A 20,210-nucleotide genomic window follows, 5' to 3' on the forward strand; every position below is an offset into this window, starting at 1 on the left:
TTACCTCAGGAAGGAGGCTAGCTTTACAGTAAGGGAGGTTCTAGTGAAGGGAAACCCTTATCTGAGCGCACATAGGAACAGTCTTATTTATAGCCCCAAGTATATATAGGTACCTGGTCACGTTTAGGCTGGAAGAGGACTCTCTTTTATTTTTGAAAACCCACAAGTGCTAGAGGGTTTAAAGAAAGGCTAGAGGGATAAGTGGGAGGTTTGATTTACCTCAGAAATCCCTGCTAGTGCTTTTAATAATTGAGAGGTCAGAGTTATAAGACTGAAAGTGAGAGGGACTTTCGTCAAGATCCTCTTTAATTTTCAATGAAGCAAGGGCATAAACGGAGCTCTACTGGGATTTTTGTGAATCTGCCGGTCAGGTATGCAGCTGGCAATGCTTGAAACCGGGCCATAGTGAAAGCTTTCCAAAGGGTGGACAAGATATTGTAGTTCTCTTATATATGTATTGTACTCATCTGTACTATTAATATTAATATTATACAACGGTATGTGATATATTTTTTGCTTTCTACAACCAGTGATAACTGCTTCACTATGACTACAAAGAGAACAAGACAGGGAACATTCACACATATGAGCAATCTTATTGGAAGTGGAAGAGACATGTTGCCTTCTGAATTACCAACTTTGCGAGACGTGTTAAAATATGGACTGTTGCTAAATATTGGATCTGGATGGGGTCTGTGTTTTGCCTGTGATGCTGCATGGCATGCTTTGCAAATTCTATTTCCATGTGCTTTGTATTGTATCTGTTGGATGGGGTCTGTGTTTTGCCTGTGAGCTTCCATGGCAAAAAGTCATTTTAATTGTACTAATAGCCATTTTCAATCCCTAGGAAATGATGTCCAAAAAAAGAAAAGTTGACGCTGAGTGCAGGGTCTTCAATGAACAATGGACTTATTACAAAAAACACAAAAAATACATAGAAAAAACAGAAAATACAAACAAAAAAAGAAAGGAATAAATGTTTCTTTAACAATTATCCAACATATAAATTTCTTACTCTGTCGACTTCCTCCTTCCCCCCTTCCATGTTTCTAATTAAATCTATAATAGCACTCTCTACTTCTTAACCCATTTCTTCTTCTAATATACTTATCTATAAATATTTTTCTTGATCCTTTTTGACCACACATTCCCAATATCATTTGGATCTAGAAATCTTAATAACTATACTCCATTTAAACTTATTCCCTTCTTACAACATCTAAGTGCTTCATCAGCCTCTTTGTACATCCGTTTCCCTTATTATCTATTCTTAATCTTATAATTCTTTTCCAAATAAATTTTAAATTTCTTCCAATCTTCTTCCACCATCTCGCTTCCCTGTTCTCGGATTCTCCCAGTCAGTTCAGACAGTTCCATGTATTCTATCAGCTTCATCTGCCAGTCATCCACGGTCGGTAGATCTTCGGATTTCCAGTTTCTTGCTAATACAATCCTAGCCATGGGCGTAGGCAGGGGGGGCAGCTCCCCCCCCGAAGCAAAAAAATATTGTATTTTACAGACCATAACCAGCACTTTTCCCCTCCAAAAACTGAAGTGGAAAGGGCTTTGCTTTTGTGAGAGCAGCTCTCCACTTGCTGGGGGGGGCGGGAACACAGCTGTAACAAAAACACATCAAATAAATAAAGCAAAGTGGCTACCGGTACTTAAGCAGTTAAGACAATGGAGCAGAAAATCCCTTCAGGCAAGGTTTGATAGCTGACCAATTCACCCTATTGTTCTTCAGTGGTAGTTGTTAATGAGCATTCAGGGATCGCATTAAGAGTTCTATTGGCGATTTAATGAGGGTGCATTGACTAAGGTGGCTCTGCAAGGCTAAAAGGAAATGAATAAGAAAGGGGGGGCTGTAGCTTTTGATAGACACAGTGATGTTTATAAAAAGCAGAGGTGTTCCAGTCTGCCCCTCCTCCTGCATCTGTATACTGTAAATCAGGGGTGTCCACCTCCCAAGAGACTCTGATCTACTCACAGAGTTAAAAACTGGGAGTGATCTACCCCCTTTTGGGGGGTTCAGGTCAAAGCTGTTGGGTTTTTTTAAGGAAGGAAAGTCCTGTTTTTTTTGAGTTTAGGTCAAACTTGTTGAGCTTCTTTTAGGAGGAAGGGAGGCCCATTTTTGTTTAGGGCTTCAGGTCATAGTTCAGCTTTTTTAGGGAGGAGGAAAATTTTGGGTGAGCTTTTTTTAGGAGTGCCAGTGATCTAGCAGTGATCTAACACAGACATCCAGTGATCTGGATGTACCAGTATCTTCCTCTTGCTGCAGAGTTCCAGCATCACAGCGTCACGTCACCCAGAGGCACCCACAAATGTGAGTTATCCCTCTATTTCTTCCTTCCTTCCCTCCCTCTTCCGTCCTTAATACTGGGGGGGGGGGCAGATAAGCCCCACATAGAAAGCCCATCAACATGGGGGGGATGACTCTTTTAAATACAGTATTTATCAGTAATTGGGGGGGGGGGAGGCGGCACCTAGGCCTCTAGGAGTTGGCTGCTATGCCTAGGACAATTCAAGAAAGCAGATTGATGCATATGCTATGGTAATATATCAATAGAATCATGGAATTGTAGTCGGAAGGGACCACAAGGGTCATCTAGTCCAATCCCCTGCAATGCAGGATCTTTTTCCCAAGGTGGGGCTTGAACCCACAACATGGTTGAAATATTATGCTGATATGCAGCAATGCCTCGGAGCTGTCGTGACTGCGGCCGTGCCTTCCCTCGCCCTCGTCCGCCCTGCCACCCCCTCTCGCCTGCCCGACCCTCCCGTCCTCTTACTGCAGAGTTCCAGCATCACAGCATCACCCAGAGGCACCCACAAATATGAGTTATCCCTCTCTCTATTTCTTCCTTCCTTCCCTCTTCCATCCTTAATAAAATACGGGGGGGGGGCAGAAAAGCCCCACATAGAAAGCCCATCAACATGGGGGGGGTGACTCTTTAAAATACAGTACAGTCGTACCTCGGGTTGCGAACACCTCGGGTTACGAACTTCGCAAACCCGTAAGTATTTTTGCCCCGCGCGCGTGCGCAGAAGCGTCACATGCCTTTGCGCATGCGCAAAACGCAAAAATAGCGAAAACCTTTTCGGGTTACGAACTTTTCGGGTTACGAACTGCGACCCGAAATGGATCGCGTTCGTAACCCGAGGTACCACTGTATTTACCAGTAATTGGGGGGGGGAGATGCACCTAGGCCTCTAGGAGTTGGCTGCTATGCCTAGGAGTAGGACAATTCAAGAAAGCAGAATGATGCATATGCTATGGCTATATATCAATAGAATCATAGAATTGTAGTTGGAAGGGACCACAAGGGTCATCTAGTCCAACCCCCTGCAATGCAGGAATTTTTTCCTAAGGTGGGGCTTGAACCCACAACATGGTTGAAATATTATGCTGATATGCAGCAACGCCTTGGAGCCATCGTGTCTGCGGCCGTGCCTTGCCTCGCCCTCGCCCGCCCTGTCACCCCCTCTCGCCTGCCCGACCCTCCCGTCCTCTCCAGCCAAGCAGGGTAGCCGCCAATGCTGCCAGCCCCAGAAGCACAAGGTGGCCGCCGCCGCCACGATGTCATCAGGCCAGCTGGCCCTGTAGCCCCGCCCACGTTCCCACTTTGGGCCCCCGCCCCTGAACGACCATGGCTTGCCCCCCCCCCAGTTTTGATCCTGGCTACGCCCCTGATCCTAGCTGCTGCTGTGGCATACAGATTTATGGGAGAGGAGCTTAAACGGGAGACCGCCGGGAAATGGTAAGGAAAAACAGGGGTTTCCTGGGGAATACGGGGTACTTGGCAGCTATGGACATACATCTTTTCCGGAACCCATTTTCTGTGGACATTGAAACTGCTGATCCAATTTTCCAATTGGCTGAACCACAGACTTGTGACTCTGAGAGAAGCATTCGGATCAAGCAGCCTCACAAATTTCTATGCATCTCTCCAAGACATATCTGAATCTCAGGAACCACGCACTCAGATTTGCAACCATCTTTGGCAGCACATATGTCTGTGAGCAGAATTTTTCAAGAATGAAACACCTGAAATCTCCAACTAGATCCAGACTAACAGATGAATACTTGCATCACTTGCTACGAATAGCACTGACTAATATGGAACCAGATATCGACCATCTCGTCAGCCAAATGCAGCCCCAAACTTCCCATTGAAATACTTTTAAGAGCCATACAAAGCAATGCTGGTGTGGCGGATTAGTGCTTGCTGAGGATTCCGGTGCATTGAGGGTTAAACTATCCCTCCAATGATAGGCAGTTCTCCAGGAGGTGGAACTAGACTGTGTTTAAAAACAAAATCTCCGAGTGAAATCCATGTTCTCAAGTTAATAAATAAAGTTAAAAATGTGCCTAAAAGCTAATTGACTCCAGCAGTGTGTCAGTTCCCTCCAGTTGTGTGACTAAGAAGAGAACCAAGCTTCCCTGGGGTCAGGAAAGGAAGCTAGTTCAAAGTACTTCTGACATACTAAGGGCTGGTCAGTGAAGCCAAGAAAGCCATGAAGTTGCCCGAGCGAAAGGCTAACCAGAGCAGTAGGGATCCATGAGAGGGGAAACCCCACTGGTGGCAAGGTGGTGAGGGGCTTTAGATAAAGTGCCCTGAGGTAACCTAAAGCCAAGCCCTATCTTTTGATGAAACTGGAGGTTTTCATCCCACTTTTGCTGAAAGAACAGTGGGAACTACTGTCTGGGTGTTAAGAGACTCGTCCCTTCACAACTGGTAGCATGAGGTTTTATGCAAAGGAAAGGTGAAGGTTTTGATGAAACTTTTTCTCCTACTGCAAGGAGTGAAAGTGTACGTTTATTGCTAGCTACTGCAGCACAATGTGGGTTTGAAGTAAATCATTTTGATGTGTAAACAGCTTACCTCAATGCAGATCTCCATGAAGAAATTTTTATGAATCAAGCACCAGGTTTTGAATCAGGTGAACAAAACTCAGTATACAGGTTACATAAAGCAATCTATGGACTCAAACCAATCAGCTAGAAATTGGAAAGAGTATCTTAACAATGTTCTCAAAAATATTGGTTTTAAAAGAAGCTTAGCTGATAATTGCTTGTACATCAAAGGAAAGAATGATAAACTAGAGTTTTGTCTATCTTATGTTGATGATTTGCTTCATGCTACAAAAAGTGATAAACAAGTGAAAAATTTTGCAGAACTAAGAAAAGAATTTAAATTAAGAGATTTGGGTACAGTTAAAAATTACCTTGGTCTGGAAATTCAAAAGACAAATGATGGAAGTTTTTTGTTGAGTCAAAAAGATAAAATAATAGATTTATTTTCTAAAAAAGGAACTAAGCCTTGCTCTTTAGTTATTGTCTTCGATGTTGTAGCTGTCGCTAGGTTGAGTCTCTCTCGAGGCCATTTATAGGGGGGTAGGGGATTCGGAATGCGCGAGGGCCTCCAGGTTTACTCAATCAGTTCTTAGTCTGTTTTCTAGCCCCGTTTTCCGCGCCGCTTTCCTCCCTTCGTACCCCGAAAGTTTCCTTCGAGGGTTCCGACCCTCCGTTGCCCTCAGAGAGTCTATAAGCCCCCTACAAAAGGGCCAAATCAGCGAGATTATGCTCCCACCTTTTCGACCCACGTCTTGACTAGACCGCGACCAACCCGGAAGACTTACCTTAGCCTGTGCTTCTATCGGGGAACGCTTGAGAATAGCGACGGGAACAAAGAAAAGGGCTTGCCTGAGCTCCCGGAGGTTGCAACATTGTAGCGAGAAACGCGGGGAGTGAGACAAAGAAACTTAGGAACAAAAAAGGAATCCAAGGAACAGAGAAATAAGGGACGACCCCCCCCAACGCCTGGTCTGGAGGTACCCATAAAATGTTTTGGGGAAAGGACGAGGCGGAGCGACTGGAGACTAGCGACTAACGATCAGCCAAGGAAGCAACAAGGAAACACCGGAGAGCGAGCTGGAAAAAGTAAGTCGTAAGTCGTGTAAGGGAGAAAGGAGTGGGGGTGTTCCCGGTCCCGAGGGAAGGAAGGAAAAGTATCTTTTCCCTTTTTTTTTTTTTAAAAAAGTGACTCTCATTGACGGAAAGTGGATTGGCGGTGAAGAAGGGTAGAACACAAAACCCGGAGGAGAAACCCCAGAACGCAATTGTACCAACTTATTAAACTAACTTGAGAGCTGGGAGAGATCAAGGGGAGGAGGAGACTAGACAGAGAGGTAGACCACTAGAAAAGAAAATCGGCAAAAGGGGGGAAAGGTCTGGCAATTACAGAAGCCCAAAATGGCGACAGCAATGCGCTGAATCACGGCCAACCGGAAACAACTGAGTACTAAGAACGGGAAGAAGAGTGAAGGGCTAAGGAGTGAGAGAGAAGCCCCATAAGCAAAGACATTAACAAAGGCACAGCGACACCTGGTGGCGATCAATATAAAGACTAAGAAAGTGCAACTAAAGGGCGTAAAATAGAACAGACAATAGACCCTAATACCCCTCTCAACGTGGCAACTCTTATAATAAGACTTTCCCCCTTTGCACAGCCTCTATTCATTATGCAAGCTTAAAAATAGATGCCCAACCCCCCCCCCAAAAGAGACAATTAGCTCCACCTCAGAAGTGGGAAAATTGGAAGGTCTAATCCAATTTAATTGGGCACAATACTCCCAAAATATAAAAATCAACATGAAGAAAAGGCTTGAAAATCAGGCAACGCCGGCTGTAGCAGGTCAACAAAGGCGTCAATCAAACGCAGATACCGAACCAATGGATATAAGGGAATTAATTCTAGGAATGAAAGCAGAGATTAATGAGAAAATGGACTCTATGAACGAGAAGTTAGATAATATGGGAAACAAAATTGAACAAAACTTGAAAAGAATTGAGGAAAATTCGAAAGCAATAATTGACCTGAACAAACAATATGAGGAGCTGCAAGAGAAAAATAAAGGGATAGAAGAAGTCACCCAGAGCCTGTCAACCAAAATGAGCAAACAAGAGGAAACAGCTAAAAAACATGCAGAGGAGCAGAGAGAACTGAAAAGGGCCCAAGAAAGAATAAGAGAAGAAATGCAGAAATTAAAGGATATGCAAGAGGCCACCTGGGATACAATTGCGATGCATGAACTTAAACAAAATGATTTGACATTGAGGTTTAGAGGTCTGAAAGAGAACCCAGAGGAAAATGTGGAAGACACCATAATTAAGGAAGTTGCAAAGTGGATGGAGTTACAAGAAGAGGATGTGTCTATATGTGTAGACAGAGCTTTCAGACTAAGAACGAAACAGGCAAAAGCTGGCAACTGGCCAAATGACTGTCTAGTCTTTTTGAACTCTAGAATATTAAGAGACAAAATAATGCAGCACAAAAAAACACAAAAGCTGAGGATAGAGGACAGAGACATTGTCATTATGAGGGAAATTCCACCAAGACTTTTGAGGAAAAGGTCGAAATACAAATTATTAGCAGATGCTCTGCAGAGGAATAACATTTACTATAAATGGGAGTTTCCTGAAGGGATAACCTTCACATACAAGCAGGTTAAGAGGAAATATACGACAGAATCACAGGTGGAAAAGTTCTGGAGAAAATATGCTAGTGCGTTGGGGGGGGGGAGGTTGTGGAGAAAAAGAAGAAGAAAGGAAAATCGGAAAGTGAAGAAGAAGATTAGATTAAGAATAAATAAATAATTACGATAGGGAAGGAAGAGGATAGATGTTCTACACTTGATCTATAACCCAAAGCTAGTCAGGAGAGTGAGCAAAATGATATGAGAAAGGAAGATTTTAGATAATGAGTGGTTGGTTATGGTAATTTTGGTAATTTCGTGTTGTTTTATTTAGATTATTTCTTTTTTGTATGTTTCTTTTCTTGTGAATATTATCTTTTTTCTGATGATGTGTTTACTGAGAAAGTAATTTTATTGTAGATTTTGTTGTATGTAGAGAAAGAATAAAGGTAATTGGTATAAAGTATATTTGGTGTCAGGGAGATTAAGATTGGAAAGTGCGGAAAATGGATTTAAGACTTACCTCTTGGAACGTGAACGGATTAAATAGCAAATTAAAGAGAAATAGATTGGAGCGCCTGCTGATAAAAATGAAATCAGATATAATATGCCTGCAGGAGACGCATATAGCAAAGAAACACCGCAGATTATTGGTGAATAAGAAATTAGGATTGGAATTTATATCCTCAGACGCAAATAAGAAAAGGGGTGTAGTATTTTACATTAACCCCAAATTAAACCCAGAACAACTATATAAAGATAATGAAGGAAGAATTATGATCCTAAAAATCAAAAATAAATTAGAGAAAATAATTTTAGTAGGGATTTATGCGCCTAATCAGAATAAGTCAAAATTTTACCAGAGATTGGAGAATGTGATGTTAGAATATAGTGACCAAAAAATTATTCTTATGGGGGATTTAAATGGGGTAATATCCACCGAACTGGATAAGGTGAACAAAGAGAGGAAAAACAAAAAAGAGGGGCGTCTCCCAGAATCCTTTTTTCAATTAATAGACAATCTGGATTTGCAAGATGTATGGAGGCGTAAACACCCCACCCAAAGAGAATTTACATTTTACTCGTATCCCCAAGATTCAGAAAGTAGAATAGACATGATCTGGGCGACTAAGGATTTGATGTTAAGATGTAAAAAAGTAGAAATTTCGCCCAAAACAATATCGGACCACAACCCAATAGAGATGGAAATAATTGGCGCAGAGAAATGCATTAAAAGGTGGAAGCTAAGTGAATTTTTATTGGAAGATGAAAGGATAGTTAAGAAAGCAGAGGAGACAATAAGAGAATTTTTTCAGATAAATTTGAATCAAGAAAATAATTTAAACACAGTTTGGGATGCTGGGAAGGCTGTCTTCAGAGGGTTCTTCATTAGTCAAAATAGTTGGAAAAAGAAAGAGAGAGAGAAGAAATTAGAAAATCTTTTGAAAGAAATTAGGAAGAATGAGAGAGAATTAGAGAATACGAGGAGTAAAGACAAAGAGGATATGAAAAGGAACATTAAAGTATTACAAAGTCAAGTCTCTATGATTTTAGATGATGAAATAGAAAGGAAAATAAGATATTTGAAACAAAAGAGTTTTGAGCATTCCAACAAGGCAGGAAAATACCTAGCCTGGCAATTAAAGAAAAAACAAAAAGAAAGGACGATAGATAAAATAATAAAGAAAGGGAAAATAATAGAAGACCCAAAAGAAATTGCAAAATACTTTGTACAATTTTACGCCAATTTATACAAGGAAGGAAAGCCAGATCAAACTAAAATTGATGAATATATTAAAAACACAGATATATTAAAAGTTGATGAGAGGGGAGTGAAATTATTAAATGAACAAATAACAAAGGAGGAGATACAAGGAACAATTAAAAGAATGAAATCCGGCAAATCCCCAGGGACAGATGGAATCTCGGCAATATTCTACAAAACATTTATAGCAGTATTGACTGACCCCCTGCATAAATTATTAAATGAAATTTTAGAAAAAGGAACAATCCCGAAGACATGGGAAGAAGCATACATAGCTCTCATCCCAAAGCAGAACTCGGACAAAAATCAAATACAAAACTTCCGGCCCATTTCATTATTAAATAATGATTATAAGATCTTTGCAGACCTGATAGCCAATAGAATGAAAAAAGTATTGAAGAATATGATAAATAAAGACCAAACAGGATTTCTCCCAGAAAGATTTATGCATAATAACATCAGGAATATCATCAACATCTTAGAACATTTAGGCTTGAGGTTTAATAAAAAGGTTGCCTTTCTGATGTTGGATGCGGAGAAAGCCTTTGATAAAATTTCATGGACATTTATGAAGAGGTGTATTATAAGGTTGGGATTTGGAGAGAAAATTATAAAAGGAATCGAGGCAATTTATAAATCACAAAGTGCCAAGCTAATAATAAATAGTGAAATATCTGAGGGAATTCATATACGGAGGGGGACGAGGCAGGGCTGCCCATTATCCCCGCTATTATTCATTTTATGTCTGGAGTTTTTGTTGAAAAATCTAAGGGAAGAAACTAGGATAAAAGGCATAAAAATTGGCAAAGATATACACAAGGTTAAGGCGTTCGCGGATGACGTCATAGTCACTGTGGAAGATCCATTAGAGAGCATCCCAAAAACTATAGAAAAAATTAGAAAATTTGGTGAATTAGCAGGATTGGATATAAATATGAAAAAGACAAATTTGCTAACCAAGAATATGACAAAAGAGGAAGATAGGCAATTACAAGAAATAACAGGATTGGAGGTAGTAAAGAAGACTAAATATCTGGGAATATGGATAACAAATAATACAAACAATTTGGTTAAAGATAATTATATTAAAGTTTGGAAAGAAGTCAAGAGGGATTTGGAAAATTGGAACAAATTAAATTTGACGTTATTAGGTAAAGTGGCTGTAGTTAAAATGAACGTCTTGCCGCGAATGCTTTTCTTGTTTCAAATGTTACCGATATTGGGTACGGGGAATAACATATTTAAACAATGGAAATCGGATTTGACGAAATTTATTTGGAGCAATAAAACAGCTAGGATAAAACATAAATTATTAACGGATTCTAAAGAAAGAGGGGGGCTAGCCTTGCCAAATCTTAAATTGTATCACGATGCGGCAAGTTTTTTATGGTTAAAAGATTGGATAACCTTAAAAGACCATGAATTATTAGACTTGGAAGGAATTGACAATAAATTCGGCTGGCACGCTTATTTAATAGATGGGAAGGTAAGAGTTCATAAAGGGTTCAACAGCCATTTAATCAAAAAATCCCTTTTAAAGACCTGGGAATGTTATAGAAGGCTGCTGGAACCCAAAACGCCGAATTGGGCATCACCAATTGAAATAATTACAATCAAGAAGGTAAATTCAAACGGGAAATGGGGGAGATATACAGATTTACTGCAAGAACAGGAAGGTAAACTCAGATTGAAAAAATATGAAGAAGTAAAACAACATTTAACAGGGTGGCTGCAGTATTGTCAGATAAATAGCAGATTTAAAGAGGACTATTTCAAAAACGGCTTCCAGAATGAACCATCATTATTAGAAGTTAACTTGTTGCAAGGGGATCGGAAAGTTATAAACAGGATGTACAAAGTATTATTGGAGTGGGATTTAAAGGATGAATCCGTAAAGGAAACAATGATTAACTGGGCGATAGATCTGGGGAAACCAATCCTAATGGAGAGTTGGGAAAAACTTTGGAAATATTCGTGGAGATTCACGGCGTCAGAAACGATCAGGGAAAACATGGTTAAGATGTTTTATAAGTGGTATCTCACACCGGTTAAAATTAAAAAAATGTATAAAACCCATGATAATCTCTGTTGGAGATGCAAAAGAGAGGTAGGGACATTTGTGCATATATGGTGGCACTGTGATAAGATTAAAATATTTTGGAATGCAATTTTGGAGGAATTGAAAAAGATATGTAAATATAACATTAAAAAAAACCCGGATTTTTTTCTACTAGGGATGTTGGGAGAGGAAATTAAAAAACAGGATGAGAAAATATGTTCATACGCAACGGCAGCTGCAAGAATTCTATTGGCGAAGTATTGGAAAAAGGAAGAAACTCCCAACATTAAAGAATGGCAGGAAAAATTATTAGGGTATATAGAATTGGATAGACTAACAAATGTAATAAGGGGAGGGAGCTGGGAAAAATCGGTGAAAAATTGGAGGAAATTTGGAGAATATCTTAAAAAACAGTGCCCCATGATAAAAACTTGGATTTGCTTTTAACACCTCGCAAAGAGTGAATTCAAAAAAAAAACAAAAGAAACAATGCAATAAATATTAAGCTATTAACCCGGGAAGAGGACAAGCGGAAGTCGGTTAGTAGGTGAAGGGGGATTATGTATGAATATTGTGTGTACATAGGAATTTATGGAATATAAGTATTATAAGCATTACAAGAAGATACAGGTATTGATATATGGGCTAATTTACATTCAAATTACACATCAGAATATAGATTTTGATTCTATTTTAGATTTAAGTTTTGATATTAATTTCGTGTTATGTTTTACGTTACGTTATAATTTTTGTTATGATATGATTTAATTCTAATTTGTATTTGAATTACGATTTATTGTTATTTAGACATCGTTAGGCTCTTTTTTTGTATTTATATATGTATTTGTTTGTGTTTTTGTTTTTTTGTTTTTTTTGTTTTTTTTCTATTTTCTTTGTATTTTTAATGTGTGTTTTTCATTTGGTATCTTTTCTGTGTGCTTGTGTATTTTAATCTCAATAAAGTTTATTAAAAATAATAATAATAATAATAGATTTATTAGAAAGAAACAGTATGTTAAATTGTAAGGGAGTAAAAACCCCAGTGGAGGTAAGGTTTTTCAAGAATGAAGAAGAATGCACAGAACCAGTAAATCCTATAGTTGGAAGTTTAATATACATTTCATTGTGGAGCAGACCAGATTTGAGTTATGCAATTGGAATGCTTAGTAGATTAGTAAGATGTCCTACTGAAAATGCATGGAAGGGTTTAAAACGTGTTTTCAGGTATTTAAAACAAGCACTTGATTATTGTTTAAGAATATCTTCTTCAAAATCTACAAAATTTCAATGTTATCTCATCAAGACCTCACCCTAAGCTTTTAACAATTATGGCTGTAGGAGATACTGCAGCCTGTTATTTTTCCCCTGTTGGAAACTGTTTTGATCCGCTTTTTAGTGTTAAATATATAATTAGAAAATTTGTGTGCTTGTTTGTTTGCACCTTTTCTGTGTTGCATTGTGGACCAACTCGCAGGGAACCCCAACTCTGGAGCATCAAGACCTCACCCTAAGCTTTTAACAAATGCAGCGCAATGAACTATTATTCATACCGATTAATGATTTGAGAGAATGAAGACAATCACATTTTGAAATGCAGTCAGTTGTTTCACCAATACATCGTAGATATGTATGCAAAAATTGAAACAGAACGTTTGATATTCAGCTTTGCTCTGAAGAATATGTTCATTTGAGAGACGCAGTTGTAAATGACGGTAACACAAGTAACGTTGGAAGACTAATGTGACAAATTGAAGCACTTTTAAAATGTTTATTTCTGCCCGGCTGGCAAAGAGTTAACCCACCTCCAGCCTGACTGACTTAGAACTCTGATGGGGGCGGGACTGTGCCCGGTTTAAAAAAGGAGGGAGAGTCGGTTTGGTCAGTGAGGAGGGAGAGGGAGGAAGGTGTGGTGTGGTGTTATGAGGTGGCTTGTTTGAAGACAGTGAAGAGGCTAGGAAAACTTAAAGTTAAATGTTTGACTGAGTTTATTTTGTACAACTGGAACAAAGCTAATTAATAAATGACACGTTAAAGAAACACTTATGTTTTTAACACAATAAAACTTCATCTCTGTTTTTGCCAAAAAAAGGTCCGTCTTTATTTTTCCAGCGAGGTACCAGGACTCACAGCCGGGGTGACTCAAGAGAGGGCAAAACTCACCTCAGGCAGGGAGGTGGCAGTTTGTGTCCTGGAGTTACACGGAGGAGGCTTAGAAGGGTAACCTGAGGTGCCAAGAAGTTGCCAGAGTGCATAGGGCAAACTTCTACAGTGGGGAATCCAACTGAGGGAGACCCTTTACTGGAGGCAAGAGGTTATTCCGTGGGACAGCCTAGAGTTTCTTAAGGTACCAGGTCACGCAAGCTGGAAGGTTCTCCTTACTAAGAAACCCATTAGTAAAAGGGGTTTATTTTTGAGGCGTCAGGAGAAGAGGGTGGGTGTTTTCCCCTCTGGATTCCTGTGTCGCAGTGATAGTAAGGTAGAGTGGGACACGGGTCGTCACAACTAACAATTTTGCCATCTTCATATACAGGCAGTCCACGCCATATGCATGAGTACACTCAAGATGCAATTGCATATGTCCGTCACTACGGTCCCCCAGACCTATTCATTTCAGCAGAAGTTGGCGGTAAATTAGCAACCATACAAATGCAAAACGGTGACATCAAAGTAGATAACCGGTGGATTGTTACATATTCGCCTTTGCTATCAAAAACATACAAAGGCATGCGAGTGACAGACCTCGCCAGGGAGTACGGGAAGAATCCATCCACCATTGGGACCATCCTGAAGGGAGTCACCACATCATGCCGAACCGGCCAGCTGTTCTTGAGGAGGTCGAGAAGTTGCTGCTCGTCTGGATGCAAGAGAAGCAGCGTGCAGGGGACACAGTGACCGAGGCTGTCATTTGCGAGAAGGCCAAGGCCTTGCACGCAGACCTCGTCCAGCAACAGCCAGGATCCTCAGATGCTACACCAGAAGTCTTCAAGGCGAGCAGAGGCTGGTTTGAAACATTCAAAACCAGATCCGGAGTTCCCAGCGTGGTCAGGCATGGAGAGGCGGCCAGTTCTGATGTTCCTGCGGCTGAGGAGTTTGCCTCAGAGTTCCTTCAGGTCGTGGCTGAGCAGGGCTACCTTCCACAGCAGGTCTTCAACTGCGACGAGTCCGGGCTGTTTTGAAAGAGGATGCCCCAAAGAACCTTCCTCACTGAAGAGGAGGCCAAGCTGCCTGGTCACAAGCCCATGACCCTCCTCTTCTGTGCCAATGCCAGCGGTGACCTCAAGATCAAGCCCATGCTGGTGTACCACTCCGAGAACCCACGGGCCTTCAAGAAACACAATATCGACAAAGGCCAGCTGAGAGTGTTGTGGCGATCCAACAGCAAGGCTTGGGTCACACGTGTCCTCTTTGTGGAGTGGGTCAATCTGGTTTTTTGGCCCTGCTGTCAAGCAGTACCTGTTGGACAACGACCTGCCGCTGAAGGCCATGCTTCTCATGGACAATGCTCCTGCTCATCCTCCAGGCCTTGAGGACGACTTGCTGCCGGACTTCTGCCTTCATAAAGATCATGTTCCTGCCACCTAACACCACCCCAATACTGCAGCCAATGGATCAGCAAGTCATCGCCAATTTCAAGAAGCTCTACACCAAGGAGCTTTTCAGGCACTGCTTCGAGGTGACCGATAGCACCAACCTCACCCTGCGCGGTTTCTGGAAAAACCACTTGGACATCGCCAGCTGCGTCAAGATGATCGCCACGGCCTGGGATAGGGTCAGCCAGAGAGTCCTGAATTCCACTTGGCGCCAGCTGTGGTCAGACTGTGTGGCAAGAAGTGACTCTGATGCTTCTGCGCCTGCACCAGAGACAACAGTGCTGAAGGACATTGTTTCGTTGGGGAGGGACATTGGCCTTGAGGTCACAGCGGAGGACATCTGCGAGCTGGTGGAGGAGCACGAGCACGACCAGGAGCTGAGCACCCAGGAGCTGGTTGAACTGCATTCAGAGGCTACGCTGGAGCAGACCCAGACCCCTTCGGAAGAGGCGGCACTCCACGGAACTGAAGGACATCTGCCAACAGTGGGAAAACGTGCAGAGTTTTGCACGCCGCCACCACCCAGACAAGAGTCTGGCACGTGACCTTGTGAACACATATATTTTTTTTAAAAAAGATATTTTTTATTAATTTTTTAAAGAAAAGAACCATAACATCCATGTGATTATACATTGTTATAACATCCATACTTAAAAAAGAAAAAAACAGAATAAGAATAAAGAAAGAAAATTAAAAAGAAACAAGAATTTCTACGTGTATAGGGGACTTCCCCGAGTCCCCCTTCTAGCGGTTCATTGATAACATTCTTAGCAGATTCTAATTCTATTTTCCAAACCTAATTGCTATTACAACATCATTTCTCAATTTTGCAACTCAATGTAACATTCTAACCTTTTTTCCATTTATATCTCACTTATTTTAAAAAACCCCTGCAACTTCACAATCGCTTCTAATTCTACTCAAACATCAATTCTACAATATTTTTTATAATAAATTCTAAATTTCTTCCATTCCTCTTCCACCTTCTCCTCTCCCCGGTCGTGTCTTGTGAACACATTTGACACAAGGATCATGTCCTCTTTCAGAGGGATGCTGAAAAGGCGGCAGAAGCAGCAGTCCATGGACAGGTTCATCATGAAGAAGCCAAGAGTGGAACAGGAACCTGCTGCTCCTGAGGCTAGCCAGCCTGAGACCGTCGCTGCCTGCTCTACAGCGCCTTCTACCAGTTCTACCAGTTGAACAGCATTCATGCCATCCCCAGAGAGGCTCTCCGTAGCTCTGGGTAGGTGCTGCGTCATGTTTGCTGGGTTTTTTTCAATCTTTTTCTGTCATGTTTATAAAGTTGAAGTTTTGCACTTTAAATTTTTGACATGCTCTGTGCAGTATGTATGCCTTTAAAGTGCACTTTATAAACACTTTGAAAACCAAATTTGGCTTTGTTGTGACCATTTTTGCCCATAGGAATGCATTAATTGATTTTCAATGCATTCCTATCGAATTGACCCGTGGAACGAATTAGTCTAGTGAGGACTGTATGTTAAATTGTAAGGGAGTAAAAACCCCAATGGAGGCAAGGTTTTTCATGAAGAAGAATGCACAGAACCAGTAAATCCTATAGTTGGAAGTTTATTATACATTTCATTGTGGAGCAAACCCGATTTGAGTTATGCAATTGGAGTGCTTAGTAGATTTGTAAGATGTCCTACTGAAAATGCATGGAAAGGTTTAAAACATGTTTTCAGGTATTTAAAACAAGCACTTCGATTATTGTTTAAGAATATCTTCTTCAAAATCTATAAAATTTCAATATTTTCTCATCAAGACCTCACACCATAAGCTTTTAACAATTATGGCTGTAGGAGATACTGCAGCCTGTTATTTTTTCCCTGTTGGAAATTGTTTTGATCCGCTTGTGTTAAATATATAATTAGAAAAGTTGTGTGCTTGTTTGTTTGCACCTTTTCTGTGTTGCATTGTGGACCAACTCGCAGTGAACCCCAACTCTGGAGCAAGGCCTGAGCCAAGGTAACAAACTGGAAGACAAAGTTCTGGGATTATAAAAATTGGCCAAAACAATAGTGATTCCAGATGTATGTTCGATTTGGTTTAGGCATTGTAGGGAAAAAACACTTAAGCCTAATTTGCTTAATAGAATATCTGGCCTCTAAGGGGTGGGGCTTTTATGCTGTACTCTGGAATGGGCCCCTCCCTTCAGGTTGTCAGTTTTGAAACAGAGGTTAACAGTCATGTACCTCAAAGATGTTTCATTTCTCAGTTTGTTACTAGTAGAGCTGGAAGGGACCCCTAAACAGCAATTGACATGCCATCTGATACACACAAGATTGTCATTCATGCTGACAAAACGCCTGCTGGAGAACATGTGTGAATATTCAATGCTCCAACTATAGATGAAGTGGCAATTGTTATAGTCTGAGATCAATTCTAATGTTCTTCATCGAAAAAACAATCAATTGACAAAAGTTCCAGAAATTCATCGATGCTACGATGCCCTGCAATATCCACTCATTTTTTGGGATGGTGCCGATGGATATCACTTCAACGTTAAGATGATAAATCCACTCAGTGGCCAATAAACAAATATGAAATGCAGCGCAATGAACTATACCAATTAATGATTTGAGAGAATGAAGACAATCACATTTTGAAATGCAGTCAATTGTTTCACCAATACATCGTAGATATGTATGCAAAAATTGAAACAGAATGTTTGATATTCAGCTTTGCTCTGAAGAATATGTTCATTTGAGAGATAAAGTTGTAAATGACAGTAATACAAGTAACGTTGGAAAACCAACAATTTTGCCATCTTCATATACAGGCAGTCCACATCATATGCATGAGTACGCTCAAGATGCAATTGCTTATGTTAGTCACTACGGTCCCCCAGACCTATTCATTTCAGCAGAAGATGGCGGTAAATTAGCAACCATACAAATGCAAAACGGTGACATCAAAGTAGATAACCGGTGGATTGTTACATATGGGTCAGTCTATGAAAATGTGGGGAATTTTTTTTTCGTAAAAAGTTTTTTTAATAATTTTTTTACATGTTATGTTTGTGTACACATATCAAAGTGTTTTGGCAACAAAACAAATTATTCCCAGAATGCTTCATTCCAAAATGGCTGCCACCTGAATGTAGCACATGTTGCAAATGATTTTGTTTTTGAATTTAAACATACATTAAAGGTAAGATAAAATCTATTCAAACCACGAAAACAATGATTGTAATATGTCTATTGAAAGCTTAAAATGTCATCTTTCAATTGCAAATGGTCTATATTGCTCCAATTACATTCTTAATTGGTATTGATTTATGTTAATTATTGATGATTAAGCTGTAAAGTGAGTTACCAAAACAAGTTATTTTTAGAATATCTTTCTGAATTGGAGCTTCAGAATTAAACTTTTCTGCATTTTCCTTCTAGGCAGTAGATGCAATGTAATCATGTAAACATTTTAATTTTATGTTACACTTTGTGCCCTACAAACACTATCAAAATGTGTAACGTGAGTTACCGCAATTATGGTAACTCACGTTACAGTGCTCACTGTGACGGTTTTGAATTGTTTTGGTATATTTTTCTTTTTCAACCGACCTACTGAAGGGTTAAACCGGGGGAAGCAAGACCCATAGCTACCCCTCCTTACAGGGTGACGGGGGAGCACGCCGACTTGGTCTCTTCAGAGATCAGGGAGATGCTTGCACTGGGATTAATTGAGCCCTCTTACAGCCCCTGGTCATCGCCCCTGCTCTTGGTCAGGAAGTCAGACAATACCTTTCGTCCCTGTGTAGACTTCAGAAAGTTGAACCAGGTGACCGTGCCGGACGTTTACCCCATGCCACGGGTGGACGACTTGGTTGAGACCATAGGAAAAGCGAATTATATATCTACACTTGACTTAACAAAAGGGTACTGGCAAGTGGAAATAGATCCCTTAGATAAGCCCAAGACCGCTTTCATCACTAGAGATGGGTTGTTTGAATTTAAAGTGTTGCCTTTTGGGTTAAAGAACGCGGCAGCCACGTTCCAGCGACTCATCGATAGGATGCTAAGGGGTCTGAAAACGTTCGCCCTTGCTTACATTGACGACATAGCGGTATTTAGCCCATCGTGGAGAGATCACTTACAACACCTAAGTGTGGTCTTCCAGAGGATAAAAGCGGCAGGTTTAACAGTAAAAGCGGCTAAGTGTCAGATGGGGAAAAGACAGGTAAAATACTTAGGCCATGTTCTCGGAGGGGGAGTGATCAGGCCAGATACTAACAAAGTGGAAGCCATCAGAAGCTGGCCGGCTCCCAAAACTAAGAAGCAGGTGCGTGCCTTTATAGGAGCTATAGGTTATTATAGGCGTTTTATCCCCCAGTTCAGCACTCACGCGGCTGTGTTGAGTGACTGTACGAAGAAAAGCCGCCCGGACAAGATTATCTGGACATCACAGTGTCAACAAGCTTTTGAACTTTTAAAGGCTGCTCTGATGACAGAGCCCATTTTAAAAGCACCTGATTTCTTTTGCCCTTTTAATTTAATGACGGACGCATCAGGTGTTGGTTTAGGTGCAGTACTGGCACAGGAGGGAGAAGGAGGGTTTTTACACCCGGTGTTATATATCAGCCGGAAGCTATTGGAGAGGGAAAAGCACCTCTCTACCATAGAACTCGAATGCCTAGCGATTTTGTGGTCCGTAGGTAAATTGAAGCCTTACCTGTGGGGCCGAAAGTTTACCCTATATACCGATCACTCACCACTGAAATGGCTAAACCAAATGAAGGGTAACAACAGCAAGTTAATCAGGTGGAGCATGCAGTTACAGGATTACACATTTGATGTCAAGCACATAAGTGGGAAGGAAAACATCATAGCGGACGCTTTATCCAGGTATTTTTGAGAGGTATAGAATAATGCAAATTATTATATGAAATGGTGGGAACCCTAGCAAAACATTTGTGCTAAGGCGTTATAATCTAACACATGCCAAACAGGGTTTATCTGTGTACAAGTTTATGAGATGTGAATTTAGTTGACTTTGTAATATGAATGTTATAGAATGCATTGAAGAATTTATAACCCCAAGCCCATTGCTTTGGCATTGCTCTAGTTAGTTAAGAGCAAGCCGACGCAATGTCTTTGTGGTGGGGGGAGATATGTGACAAATTGAAGCACTTTTAAAATGTTTATTTCTGCCCGGCTGGCAAAGAGTTAACCCACCTCCAGCCTGACTGACTTAGAACTCTGATGGGGGCGGGACTGTGCCCGGTTTAAAAAAAGGAGGGAGAGTCGGTTTGGTGAGTTAGGAGGGAGAGGGAGGAAGGTGTGGTGTGGTGTTTTGTGGTGGC

The 20,210-nt window shown here is 40.8% G+C and overlaps 1 pseudogene; it reads left to right on the plus strand.

Moving 5' to 3' along the window:
* The first annotated feature begins 13,807 nt into the window (after nt 1-13,807).
* On the plus strand, nt 13,808-16,157 carry LOC148687291 (uncharacterized; annotated as a pseudogene).
* The last annotated feature ends 4,053 nt before the right edge of the window (nt 16,158-20,210 follow it).

This window comes from Zootoca vivipara, chromosome Z1 (assembly GCF_965207765.1).
Source record: "Zootoca vivipara chromosome Z1, rZooViv2.hap1.1, whole genome shotgun sequence".
NCBI lineage: Eukaryota > Metazoa > Chordata > Lepidosauria > Squamata > Lacertidae > Zootoca > Zootoca vivipara.